This window comes from Canis aureus, chromosome 23, assembly GCF_053574225.1.
Source record: "Canis aureus isolate CA01 chromosome 23, VMU_Caureus_v.1.0, whole genome shotgun sequence".
NCBI lineage: Eukaryota > Metazoa > Chordata > Mammalia > Carnivora > Canidae > Canis > Canis aureus.
Genome location: NC_135633.1, coordinates 35,249,133 through 35,262,220, shown reverse-complemented (window position 1 = coordinate 35,262,220; position 13,088 = coordinate 35,249,133). Strand labels below are relative to the sequence as shown.

The 13,088-nt window shown below is 42.7% G+C and overlaps 1 pseudogene; it reads right to left on the bottom strand.

Annotated features, from left to right (window-relative positions):
* Positions 1 to 5,371: 5,371 nt before the first annotated feature.
* LOC144295484 (peptidyl-prolyl cis-trans isomerase A pseudogene) lies at positions 5,372 to 9,582 on the bottom strand (annotated as a pseudogene).
* Between the last annotated feature and the right edge of the window lie 3,506 nt (positions 9,583 to 13,088).

Here is a 13,088-nt window from a genome sequence, read left to right as displayed (position 1 = left end):
AAGCTGCTGTCTCACTTTAACTACATCACCTCTCTCACAGGCTAGCATAGCACTCCATCTAGAGGATCTCCCTGGACCTACAGTTTTGTTTGTTTGTTTTTTTTTTTTCTGTGGGTAAAGAGAACTCAAGGTGGATATGCAGCTTCTTCAGCATTCTGGGATGCTTCCCAGGAGGCCCACTTTGGTTTTATCTCACCACTACGGGAAATCAGCAAGGCTAGACCACCAGGGATCAGCTAGAGTCTGAAAAGAGGGACAGGCTCACAGTAGCGTGTGGATCTTGGCCCACTGTATTCCTCCTGGTCACGACACCCAGCACAAAGCCCAGCCAGGAGTCCTCTCTATCTGCAGATCTCAGCCAATAGCCCTGTCTGGCCAGCAAGGTTGGTTGGCAGTTCTACTCAGTTTGGGTTCTCAGTCAATAGGCTGTCCCAGCTGTAGATCCAATTCTATGGCCCTGCCCAGACAGGGTGGCAAGCTAGCAGCCCTGCCCATCTAATAAGCATAGCTTCCAGCCCTGCTCAATAAGAGAGCCTGGCCAGAGACCGTAGGCAGGCTTGGAGCTCAGTTTGCCACTCTGCTTGGGCAGGAACCCAAGCCAGCAGCCCTGCTTAACTGCAGAGCATAGCTTGTAGCTTCACCGAACCAGGGAGTTTGGGCATCAACCTTATCTAGTCTCAGTTTAGATTATCTATCTAGGTTAGATTGCTAAGCATAGTCTGCAGCCCCACCCAATCAAGGATCTTGAATAGCAACTCCACCCAACAGGAGAGCACTGCCAGCAGCCTGCATGGAATCCAACTTGTGGTCCCAGCCAACCACAGGTACAACTTGTGGCCCTTCCTGATCATAGAGTTTAGTCAGCCACATTTTATGAGGCCAGCATTACTTGGATACCAAAGCCAGATAACGACACTAAAAGAAAAGAAAATTATAGACCAATATCCCTGAAGAACATAGATGCAAAAAAATCCTCACTAGCAAACTGAAGTCACCAGTATTTTAAAAGGATCATATACTATGATCAAGTGAGATTTATTCCAGGAATGTAAGGATGGTTCAACATATGCAAATCAATAAATGTGATTCACCACATTAACAAAATGAAGAATAAAAATCTTATGATCATATTAATAGATGCAGAAAAAGCATTTGGCGAAATTCAACATTCTCTGATGATGAAAACTCTCAACAAACTAGGTATAAAGGGAACATACCTGAACATAAGAAAGGTCATATATGATAAGACCACAGCTAAGATCATACTCAACAGAGAAAAGCTGAAGGCTTTTCCTTTAAGGTCAGGAACAAGGCAAGGATGCCCATTCTCGACACTCCTACTCAACATAGTGCTGGAGGGCCTAGCTAGAGCAATCAGGGAAGAAAAGGAAAAAACAGACATCCAGGGACCTGTGGGTGGCTCAGTGATTGAGCGTCTGCCTTTGGCTCAGGGCATAATCCTGGGCTCCTGGGATGGAGTCCCTCATCGGGCTCCCTGAGGGGAGCCTGCTTCCCCCTCTGCCTCTGTCTTTCTCATGAATAAATAAATAAAATATTAAAAAAAGACATCCAAATCAGAAAGGAAGAAGTAGAATTGTTTCTATTTGCAGATGACATAATATTATATATATATATATATCCCTAGAAACTCCACCAAAAAACCCGTTAGAACTAATAAACAAAATCTATGAAATTTCAGGGCAAAAATTAACATATGGAAATCAGTTGTGTTCTGTACATTAACAGTGAACTATCTAAAAAGGAAATAAGGAAGATAATCTCACTTATAATAAAAATGAATCAAATGCATAGGAATAAAATTAACCAAGGAGATGAAAAATCTCTACAGGGAAAACTGTAAGACTTTAATGAAAGAAATTGAGGAGTATACAAATAAATGGAAAGATATCCTGTATTCATGAATCAGAAGAATTAATATTGTTAAAATGTCTATACTAGTCAAGACAATCTACAAATTTAATGGAAGTCTATCAAATTTCCAATGGCATTTTTTACAGAAATAGAACAAACAATTTAAAAATTTGTATGGAACCACTACAAAACCCCCAAATAGTCAAAGCAATCTTGAGAAAGAACAGAGCTGGTGGTATCACACTTCCTTATTTCACTGTATTACGAAGCTATAGTAGTCAAAAACAGTATAGTATTGGCATAAAAATGGACACATAGACCAATGGAATAGGATTGAGACCTCAGAAATAAACCCATGCATGTATAGTTAGCTAATATTTGACAAGGGAGCCAAGAAGACTCCTTGGGGAGACTCCAATGGGGAAAGGATGGCCTTTTTTTTTTTTTTTTTTTTTATTGGTGTTCAATTTACTAACATACAGAATAACACCCAGTGCCCGTCACCCATTCACTCCCACCCCCCGCCCTCCTAAGGATGGCCTTTTTAATAAAAAGTCCTGGGAACAGTGGATATTCACATCAAAATATTGAAATTGTACCCCTATCTTACATCATTCACAAAAACGAACTTGAAATCTATTAAAGACTTAAATGTAAGACCTGAAATGATAAAGCCCCTAGAGGAAAACATAAGGAAAATGCTCCTTTAACATTGGCATTGGAAACGATTTTTCAGATATGACAACAAAAACATAAACAATAAAATAAGAAATCAACAAGTGAGACTATATCAAACTAAAAAGCTTCTTCACAGAAAAAAAAAAAACATCAAAGTAAAAGAAGCAACCTATGGGATGGCAGGAAATATTTGCAAACCATACATTTGGAAAGGGGTTAATATCCAAAATACATAAGGAACTCCAGCAACGCAATAGCAAAACAACAAACAACTCAATTTAAAAATGGGCAAAAGACCTGAATACACATTTCTCCAGACATACAAATGGCCAACAGGTATATGAAAAGGTGCTCAACACCACTAAGCATCAGGGAAATGGATATCAAAATTATAGTGAAATATCTCACACCCATTGGAATGGCTAGTGTTCAAAAGACAAGAGACAAATATTGGCAGGGTCGTGTAGAAAAGCAAACCCTGTACAATTTACATTAGGAATGTAAATTGGTATATTTATTATAGAAAACAGTATGGAGTTGCCTCAAAAATTTAAAATAGAACTATCGTATGATCCAACAATCTCACTAAAGGATATGTATCGAAAGGAAATGAAGACACTATGTCAAAGAGATTCTGCATCCTCGAGTTCATCGCAGCATTGTTCACAATAGCTAAGACTCAGAGCCATCTAAGTATCCTCTGGTGGATGAATGGCTAAATAAAATGTCACACCCAGAGGAACACACACACACACACACACACACACACGTTATTCAGCCTTGAAAAAGAAGGAAGTTCTGATACTTGTGACAACATGGATGAAACTTAAGGGCACCGTGCTAAATAATATAAATCAGCTAGAGAAAGACAAATACTACACGATCGCACTGATTGTGCAATCTATGGTGGAACACATGGAGACAAAGAGTAGCTTGGTGATTGCTGAGAGGCTGGGGATTGGGGATGATTGGGAGATGTTGGTCAAAGGGTACAAACTTTTTGGTTATAAGATGAATAAGTTGTGACGACTAATGCATAGCATGGTGACTATAGTTAACAACACTGTATGGTATATTTAAAGTTGCTAAAGGGGTAGGTCTTAAATGTTCTCACCACCACCACAACAAGAAGTGGTAACTATAGGAGGTGATGGGCATGTTAATTAACCTTATTGCAGTAATCACCTTGCAACAACATATCAGTTTATCACATTATCACATTGGGTTTTTTTTTTTCTTCTAAGATTTCATCTATTCACGAGAGACCCAGAGAGAGAGGCAGAGACACAGGGAGAGGCAGAAGCAGGCTCCCCCCAGTCCCTTCACGTGAGCTGGTTCGTAAAGGAGCAATGGCTGGGTGAGGCTTTACTCCAGAAGAGAAAACAAACTCCCCCACCAAGGACTCTGGGCAACGTCGGGTCAGGAGCGTGCTCTGTATGTCTGGTCCTTCTCCTGGGGAAGGGGAGGTGGAGCACACCCTCCCACACTCCCCCCCCATCCTCCCAGGGCCCTGTGGTGGATGGTCAGTGTTGTTTCCAGGGAGCCCCCGGACACCCGAGTCCTGGGTGCAGAATGCTGCTCAGAATCTGATCTCTTAATCCATTCTGTCCATAACAACGGCACTTCAATGCATGGCAGAGGATAAAATGGCCCAGAGAAACTCGGGACACATTTGAACAGGAGCCCAGAACTCAGACAGAATCTGAATCACCTTGGCACAGGCCTGGGTCCTAGCCACTGCCAGAACATCGTAAGAAAAGCCATTCTTGCCCACACAATGGCTTGAGGAAACAGGAAGTGCGACAACATGACTTTAATTACTATCCTGTCCATGACCAGGGCCACGATTCATTGCGAGGGCCTTACCTTCACTCCTATGTGTTAACCACACACCAACCGCTGAGAACCAGTTGGAAAGTAGTGAAAAATGGGAACGATCACAGACAGACAAGAGTGGCCCTGGGCCTAGAGTTGCCACCGGGCACGTGGCACAGACCCAGGCTGATCTGTGCTGACTTCTGCTTTTATCTTCCCGGTGATGCCATTGGTAGAGTAATTGAACTTTTCTGAGTGTTGATTTTCTCATCTGGAGAGTGCGAATATGAATATTCCTTGCTTCTCAGGGTTGGTGTGATGATTAGAGATCATATATATAAGCTATTGGCAAAGGGCCAGGCAAGGGTAGGTGGTGGTGTTTCCTTTTTTTTTTTTTTTGGTGGTGTGGTGGTGGTGTTTCTAACACTTGGATGTTAACAACCCTGTTACTGATTAGCACTGAGTGAGTCAATCACTTGACCATTTTTGAATATGTGTTCTCATCATTTGTATAATGAGGACGCTGTTGTCTCCACATGGTGGTTGTAAGATGAACTAAGATATGAATGTCTCCAGCACAGTGCCCGCCATGTGCAGGGCACCAGTGAATATTAGTGAGATCTGCAAATCACCTGGTCAGAGATTACAATCCCCTGTTTGTGAATTTTTTTCCATTTCATCTGGAGTCTGAGGAAGGTCCAAGTCCTGTTGGCTATTCAGTGGTTTCCAAATCTATCACTAATACGTGTAGCTGAGTTTTAGGTCAATTTGATGTCATTTCTTTTTCTTCTTCTTTTTTTGTTGTTGTTTAGTTTTTATTTCATAATCATAAATTTAACTGCAATCCAGCTAGAATTAGAGGGGATTAAAGGAAATATGGGACCCATAGAACTACAGGGAGAATGCAAAGATTATGGCATATTTTAAGCAGATGGGGCTGAAGGGTGACCCTCCTGAGATACAGAAGGAATGTCTGGAAGTTAAGATAAAACACAAGTCAGATTTATTAGATTTGTCCATAGGCAACAATGGTGATCTTGCTGATCTTGTGGCTCCTGGACCCAAAGCGCTCCATGGCCTGCACAATATTCATGCCCTCTTTCCTTTGCCAAAGACCACACATTGCCATCCAATGGCCCAGTGTTGGCAACGCAGAGAAAAAACTGGGGACTATTTTTGTTGGGCCCAGCATTTGCCATGGACAAGATGCCAGGACCCATATGCTTCAGGATGAAATTCTCATCATCAAATTTCTCTCCATAAATGGACTTCCAACCAGTGCCATAATAGCGTGTGAAGATACGGGCCTGGCACATAAATCCCAGACTAATACCACGAAAGCAGGAACTTTTAGAACCAACTCTTGTTTCCCCACTGCTCAGAGCATTAAAGTTCTCTGCTGTCTTTGGAATTTTGTCTGCAAACAGCTTGAAGGAGACACAGCCCAAGGGCTCCCTGACCAAGGCAATGTCGAAGAACACAGAGGGGTTGACCATGGCTGGGCGGTGCAGGCGGGGTCCGCACCTATCATTTCTTTTCACTGAGATTTTTATTTCCTTTTGGCTAAGGTAAATTTTCAAACATAGGAACAAATTGCGGACTTGTCTTGGAGAGTAGAATTGGTCCTCCATCCTGGCTGATCTTCAGAATCACCTGGGGTGAGAGGAGGGCTCGACACTTGTTGAAGTGGCTGGGGCAGTTGGGCCAGGGTTGGAGCTCAGTTTGAGAACCACTGCTCTGTGCCACATGCTTCTTACAAGAGGCTTTGGAGGCCTGGCTGCCTATTCTATTACCTGTTTTTCCCTCAGCCTGTGTTAACGCCTTTCTTGTTTTCCACTTTTTTTTTTTTTTTTTGTATTCACGTAGTTGACAGAATGGTCAGCTAAAGCATGTAAAAAGGCAGGGCTAATTTTGACATTGGCCAGAATTATAGGCTCACATTTGATGGGAGAGGGGAAAAAGGTCTTTTCTAAACATCTAAAAAGATCATCAATATTTATCCTCAATGTGGCAGTGAGTGGAGAAAATCAGCCCTTTTGGCCAATAAAAGTCTTTTGTGTTAAGGTTTTTAAAAAAGCCTCTTTTATGAGGAAATCTGGAAATGTGAATTATAGCCCTAGTCCTGCCAAAATGGGCAGGCTGATTAAACCTCCCTGAACCTCAGATTTTTTCCTCTGTGAAAAGAATACAGTGATGACATTACTTGTCCTGTTTACTTCATGGTTTTGTAGTGAAGAGCAAGAGAGTCAAAGCACTGACAGTGATTCATAGAGTACAAAGAACAGAACAGTGGGAAGAGTCACAAGTTACCTTGTGATCTTGGGCAAATTAATTTTCATTTTAGTTTCTTAGTTTCTCCTACTGCAAAGTGAGACCAGCAATGCCTGATGCTGTCCTTGGTGGGGTGTCACAGGGACAAAACAGAGGGTGTTTGTGAAAGTGTTTGAAAAAGCAGAAAACCTCAGGGTGCCTGGGTGGCTCAGTGGTGGGGCAGCTGCCTTTGGCTCAGGTCGTGATCCTGAGGTCCTGGATCCAGTCCTGCATCCGACTCCCTGTGAAGAGCCTGCTTCTCCCTCTGCCTGTGTCTCTGCCTCTCTCTCTCTCTCTCTGTATCTCATGAATAAACAAATAAAGTCTTAAGAAAAAAGGAAAAAGCTACATTCAACTGCAGTCATGTTATAGTCTTCATTTCACAGATGATGAAGCAGAGTGTGAGGTGACAAGCCCTTGAGCATTCAGGGCAGAGCTGGGGCTCTTGCCAGGCCTTGTGGGCTCACTGTCTCTGCCTCCTGTGGATCCTCTATGCCCTGCTTAACAGCACTGACTTCTCTTTACTCTCGGTTGCTAATCTTCCCGAGGTGAAGGCAAGCCCAGACCCATTCTTGGGTGAGGCTAGGAAGAATAAGACCATTTATATCTCTGCTCAGATGACTGGAAAATCCTTTTATCCTGCTTCCCTGAAAAGCGTCTCAGAACAAAACTTGGGGAATCCAAAGGCTTAAAGAACCATCTAGTGGTGAGACTGGTGAATGACTCCATCTTTTGTAGGTAGTGTCATTGCCCTGCAGGTAACCAGAGCAGATTTGTTTTCTTCCTCTCTTAAGTTTGTCCTCCCTGGCAACCACCAAATGGAAACCCATGTAATTCCCCACCTTCTCTGCTGGTAGACCAGACTGCAGACCAGTGTGGTGCTGGATGCAAACTGGGAACCTCTGTAGCCTGAACTGCTATAAAGTTACAGTTTCCACTCTTAAGTCCTAGCTTGCAGTCCTGTCCATGTGACTGAATTTTGGATGGTGGAATGTGAGTGGAAGCAATATACTTCTTTTGTAGTTTGGACCCATAAAACTTTCCACGTGTGACCCTCCGAGCTTTTTCTCCTTCTGTGGTTTGCTGCAGATGGACACGGCAGTCTCGGAATTCATGCCTATCTGTGTGGCGTTGCTTGGTGAAGTCAGTTGTTGGACTAACTGGCTTCAGCTCTGCCCACCCCACACTGGGCCATCACAGTGGGTTCTCCTGACAGGTGGTGTGGGAGGTGGTCCCCTGTCCCTGAGCACCTCCACGGTGACTGTTAGGAAAACTCCGTGGTGCCGTGCTGGGGTTTTGGTCACAGTCACTACCGTGACCATTTCTCCTAGTCTTGGGTCTAAGAACACCAAGGATCATCTCACCGTAACCTTTAAAAATTTTTATTCTGTATAGACTTGTCCAGCAGGGCCACTTCAGGTGTGACCAAGTAGATTTAGGGCAACCATTCTGTGGCAGAACTTTCATATGAAAGCACGTGCAGATGTAGCTGCTCTAAGTGCTCTATCACTTGCTAGTTCTTACTATTTGAGCACGCTACTTAACTTCTCTGTTTTGGTCCTCTCTTCTATAAAATAAAGGTAATAATAAGGTCTACCTATAGTGTTATTATGTGTTATTATGAGAGAATATGCTTAGGAGGTGCTTGGCACATAGGAGATGATAACGCCTAATAATTTAGGCAGAAGCTCAATTTTGTAGCAGAAGGGGAATCCCTTCCTCATTACAGTAATTCCTGGCCTGACTTGCTAGTTGTCTACAGCATGGGCAGTTGCAATCGAGGGAAAGGGAAAGGAAAAAGGAAGCATTCTGAGCTTGAGCCTTTTCACATAACAACGTCTACGTTTGCCAGGCTCTGTGCCGAGTAGCAAGAATGCAATGGTGAGCAAAATGCACAGGGTCAGTTCCCCCTGGAGATTATAGTTTAGTGGGGACATTTTTGTTTTTATTTAAAGTAATCTCTACACCGAGCATGGGGATTGAACTTACAACCATGAGATCAAGAGACACATGCTCTATTGACTGAGCCAGCCAGGCGCCCGTGGACACTTGTTTTATTTTTAAGAAGATTTTATTTATTTATTTGAGAGAGAGAGAGAGAGAGAGAGAGCGAGAGAGCACATGAGCAGGGAAGGGGGCAGAGGGAGAGGGAGAAGACTCCCTGCTGAGCAGGGAGCTGGTTGAGGGGCCTGGGATCAGGACCTGAGCCAAAGGGAGATACTGAGCCACCCAGGCGCCTGGGACACATATTTTAATCAGTTAATTACACAGTAAATAAATGGTGTGGGCTCTGATAAATGATATGAAGGTAGGATACATGTTGTGCTAACGTGTAAAAGGAACATCAGCCTGGATTAGTTTGAGAAAGTTGTCTGTTGCCTGGAAGGGGCCTGACTCATCAGAAGCTTGTTTGCTTGAGGGCCTGAGAAATCCTAAAAAAGACCTTGCCTGAGGGGGAAAAGTTCTGGATAAAGAAGACCTGACCCTGAGGTCTTGGTGGCTAGTTGGGAGGGGCAGGTTTGAGTAAGTGTGGCATCTGCCATTTCAGTACATTTCCATAATCAGTCCCTTTTGGTTCTGGGTCTGAGTTTTCGGAAAGTGGAGAAGAGGAGTGGGGAGAGAAGAGACACTGTGGCACTCATATGGTAGTGGGTTGGCTTTGCTTCAGAGCACAGGTTAGATGTGTCTCAGGAATTCTTAAAAAGATTCGGAGTTATTTTGCAGAAGTTGAGGTTTGCATACACAAGTAGAGGCAGGAAAGAGTAGAATTTGGATTTTGACCATTACTATGATCCCAACCTCCCTCACAGGTAGAGTTTGAATCTTGGGGCAATATGGGACCCATGCAAAGTATATTCTTCCATTGCCTGGAGCAGTTTAGACTTTGAGTTATGCCAAAATATCCCAGGCGCTGGGCTGGCTTCAACATTATGTGACATAGCTTGTGTTTGGCTCATAATTTGGAAGGGGTACATAGAACTCCAGTGCAAGACTGACCTTGAATAGGAATTTTGTGGGAAGATTCAGGTCCCCAATGACTACTGTTTTGCAACACACGGGTGGGGAGGAATTGAGATCTATATTATCGATGTGGTTTAACCATAGCAAGAAAGACTCAATGAAAATTACTCTTGTATGCTTGAACCTTAAGAAATGAATAACTCAGCCATCTGCCCATTAAAAAAGAAGCAGAGGACACGTGGCTTGTCTTTTTTTTTTTTTTTTTTTTTGGCCCTGGGATAGTGATCTCCATGTTGTTTTGACAGAAACAATTTCATTCTGGAATCTACTTCAATGAGTTTTAATCTTCTAATTAAATCACTCTTCTGTATTATCCAAATACATGCTCTGGGATGAAATATTTTATAAGATTTTCCTTTAATGAATCCCACTGGGATCTAGTGGAAGCCTAATTAGTTCTCTTAATTGGTGTGTTCTATAGAGGAGGCTCAAGCCAACTGCTGACACTAGTGTCCTCACTCTGCTAAGAGCTTCAGCTCCTGGTTTTTGGCAGTTATCATTTACCCAGACAGATGGTGGATGGACCTATCATCCCAATGACTTGTGTACCCAGAAGAAGAGGACAAATGCATGCTCCACTCAAGAATATTAATTATCTCTCCAGAAAATGGCTTTATGAATTAAATAGCTTTTGGTTTCCAATTTTTGAAGCCACCATGATATAATTCTGGGTCACTTCTGCAAAGTTTATTTGCATAAGAGTGTAATATTACTGGAATACCCTAGGCTGCCTCTGATACTTGATTTTATAGCTTGTTCATTGTCTTGGGCCCAGTTCCTATACCAACTCCGCGTCAAGTCACCTTTGATCTTCACTACAAGGGGTGATACGGTGTCATGGAAAGATTATGAGTCTTGAAGCAACACTTAAATTTGTATCCAATTTCTACTTAAAGTTAGCTTTGCAATGTTGTGCAGATTTCTTAATTATTCTATTATCACTCTCCTGAGCTATACAAAGGAGAGGAAAATATACTCAGCAGTGTTATTGTGAGAATAAAATCTGATAAACTCAACAATAAATGTTAAGCAGAAAATATTGTTTCTTCATCTGTGCTCTTCAAAGCACATGACTTATATCTCTACCTACCATTTACTCCATTCTATCTTGTATTTCAGGCAGTTTTAAAATTAGCATGTGCAGGCTAGGCATGTAATAGCAGATAATGGACCCAGACATGTCATGGTTCAATACTGTAGAAGTTTATTTCTTGCTCTTGCTCCAGAGGTCCATGGAAGGGGAGATGTTCTATGTAATAAAAGAAGATGTGGCTGGGAAAATTTGGATTACAAGGCACTTAAAGATTTCTTCATTAAATAATAAGACATAAGCAAACGCCAGATTAAGGGTGTTATTTTCCCACTCAAACCTTTTCTTTTAGCTAGTCTCAAGGTAGCCATCCTCATATTGAAAGAGAGTGACAGGCACGGGAACTAGCTAGAAAAGAATAAAACTTCAGAACTGTGTCTAGGAAAGAAATGAGATTGTGGTAATTGACATGTGAAAATGACTGCAAACCAATTATATCCAGTCTAGTTGGGGATATACCTGTCTCTTGCTAGAATGCAGGTTCTTCAAGAGCAATGATTTTTGAAAAAAGATTTTATTTATTTACTCACAAGACACACACACACACACACACACACACACACACAGAGGCAGAGACATAGGCAGAGGGAGAAGCAGGCTTCATGCAGGGAGCCTGATGTGGGACTCGATCCCGGGACTCCAGGACCACACCCTGGACCGAAGGCAGGCGCTAAACCACTGAACTGCTGAGCCACCCAGGGATCCCCAAGAGCAATGATTTTGCTGAATAGTCTCTGTATCTCTTTTTATAGTACCTGGCAATTTATAAATACTGAATTGAACTGAAGCTCGTGTATCCTTTGAGTGAGGGGTACATTAGTATTGGAGACTTAAATGCCAGCATTTGGCCACCGCCAGGAGGGAGGGGTGGCCATAAGTGCATGAAGGCTAGTGATAAGAACTGGGGGGTAGATTCCCAGAGCTGCTGCAACTGAGGGGGATGTGATATTTATTAACTTTGCCCCCAGAAAATATTTTGCTATTTATATATTCACTCTACATTTAAAGAGAGCAGGTAATATTAATGACAGGTGTTTTGCTCCTTTTAGTGACTTGAAAACTTTAGTTCTATGGTTTTGGACATAAAGGGAGAAAAATATGGAGTTTCTGGGGTAGCAGATGAGGGAGACAGCTGTGGGGGGTGAGGTAAGGGGCAAAAGAAATAGGAGGAGGAAGTTGAAACAAGAGAGACTGGAAGTAGGTGAGCTGAAGGGGCCTTGAGACTCCGTGATGCAGAGCCTCAAGGAAGTGGTGAGAGGATGCTGACCATCCCACTGGAAGGTGCTTCTATGCTGTGCTGTGCGGTGCCCTTCACCTGCACATCTCCAGCTAAGGCAAGCAGCCTACATTTGCGCAGGTGAGGGGAGGCATCCTTGCGAACTCAAAGAAGAGGAAAGCTTCCATTCTGGGAAAAGTGGTGTAAGCCAGAGAGGTGCCTAGAGGGCAAAGCAGTGGAGACTAGGAGATAAAAGCCCTACTTCTTTCCCCAGTGCTTAGGGACTTTGTGCTTCCACAGTACTTGGCATTGAGCTCATTGTACCTTGAACTCCAAAGCTGGTGGCCCCAGCTGGTGTCTCTTCCTCTGAGGAGGAAGTGTACAGAATTTGAATTCTTTTTTTTTTATTTTTTATTTTTTTATTTTTTTATTTTTTTATTATTTTTTCTTTTTTTTTTCAGAATTTGAATTCTGAGCAAGTGCTTGCAGTAACAGTACTCATTCCTTTTGTGTCCCAGAGATAAAGGAGCAATCTTAGTAACTATATGAACTGTGGTCCCTAAATACCTCTGTGGATCCTACTGTGGTTGGGCCAAACTGCCTATGAGTGTCATGAGTGTTATGCCCCTGTCACCATAACTAGAGGTAGGTCAGAAGGTCCTCTGTGCCTGCAGCTGCATGGGGCAGGGAAAATAAGTATTCATCATTTGTTGGGTTCTAATTAGGTGTCAGGATCAATTCTAGGCATCCTAGGATTGTGTTTTTTTTTTTTTTAATTTTTTAAAATAAATTAATTTTTTATTGGTGTTCAATTTACCAACATACAGAATAACACCCAGTGCTCATCCTGTCAAGTGCCCCTCTCAGTGCCCGTCACCCATTCACCCCCACCCCCCGCCCTCCTCCCCTTCCACCACCCCTAGTTCGTTTCCCAGAGTTAGCAGTCTTTTTCTTCTCCCTTCCCTTATATTCCCTTTCACTGTTATTTATATTCCCCAAATGAATGAAAACATACACTGTTTGTCCTTCTCCGATTGACTTACTTCACTCAGCATAATACCCTCCAGTTCTATCCACGTCGAAGCA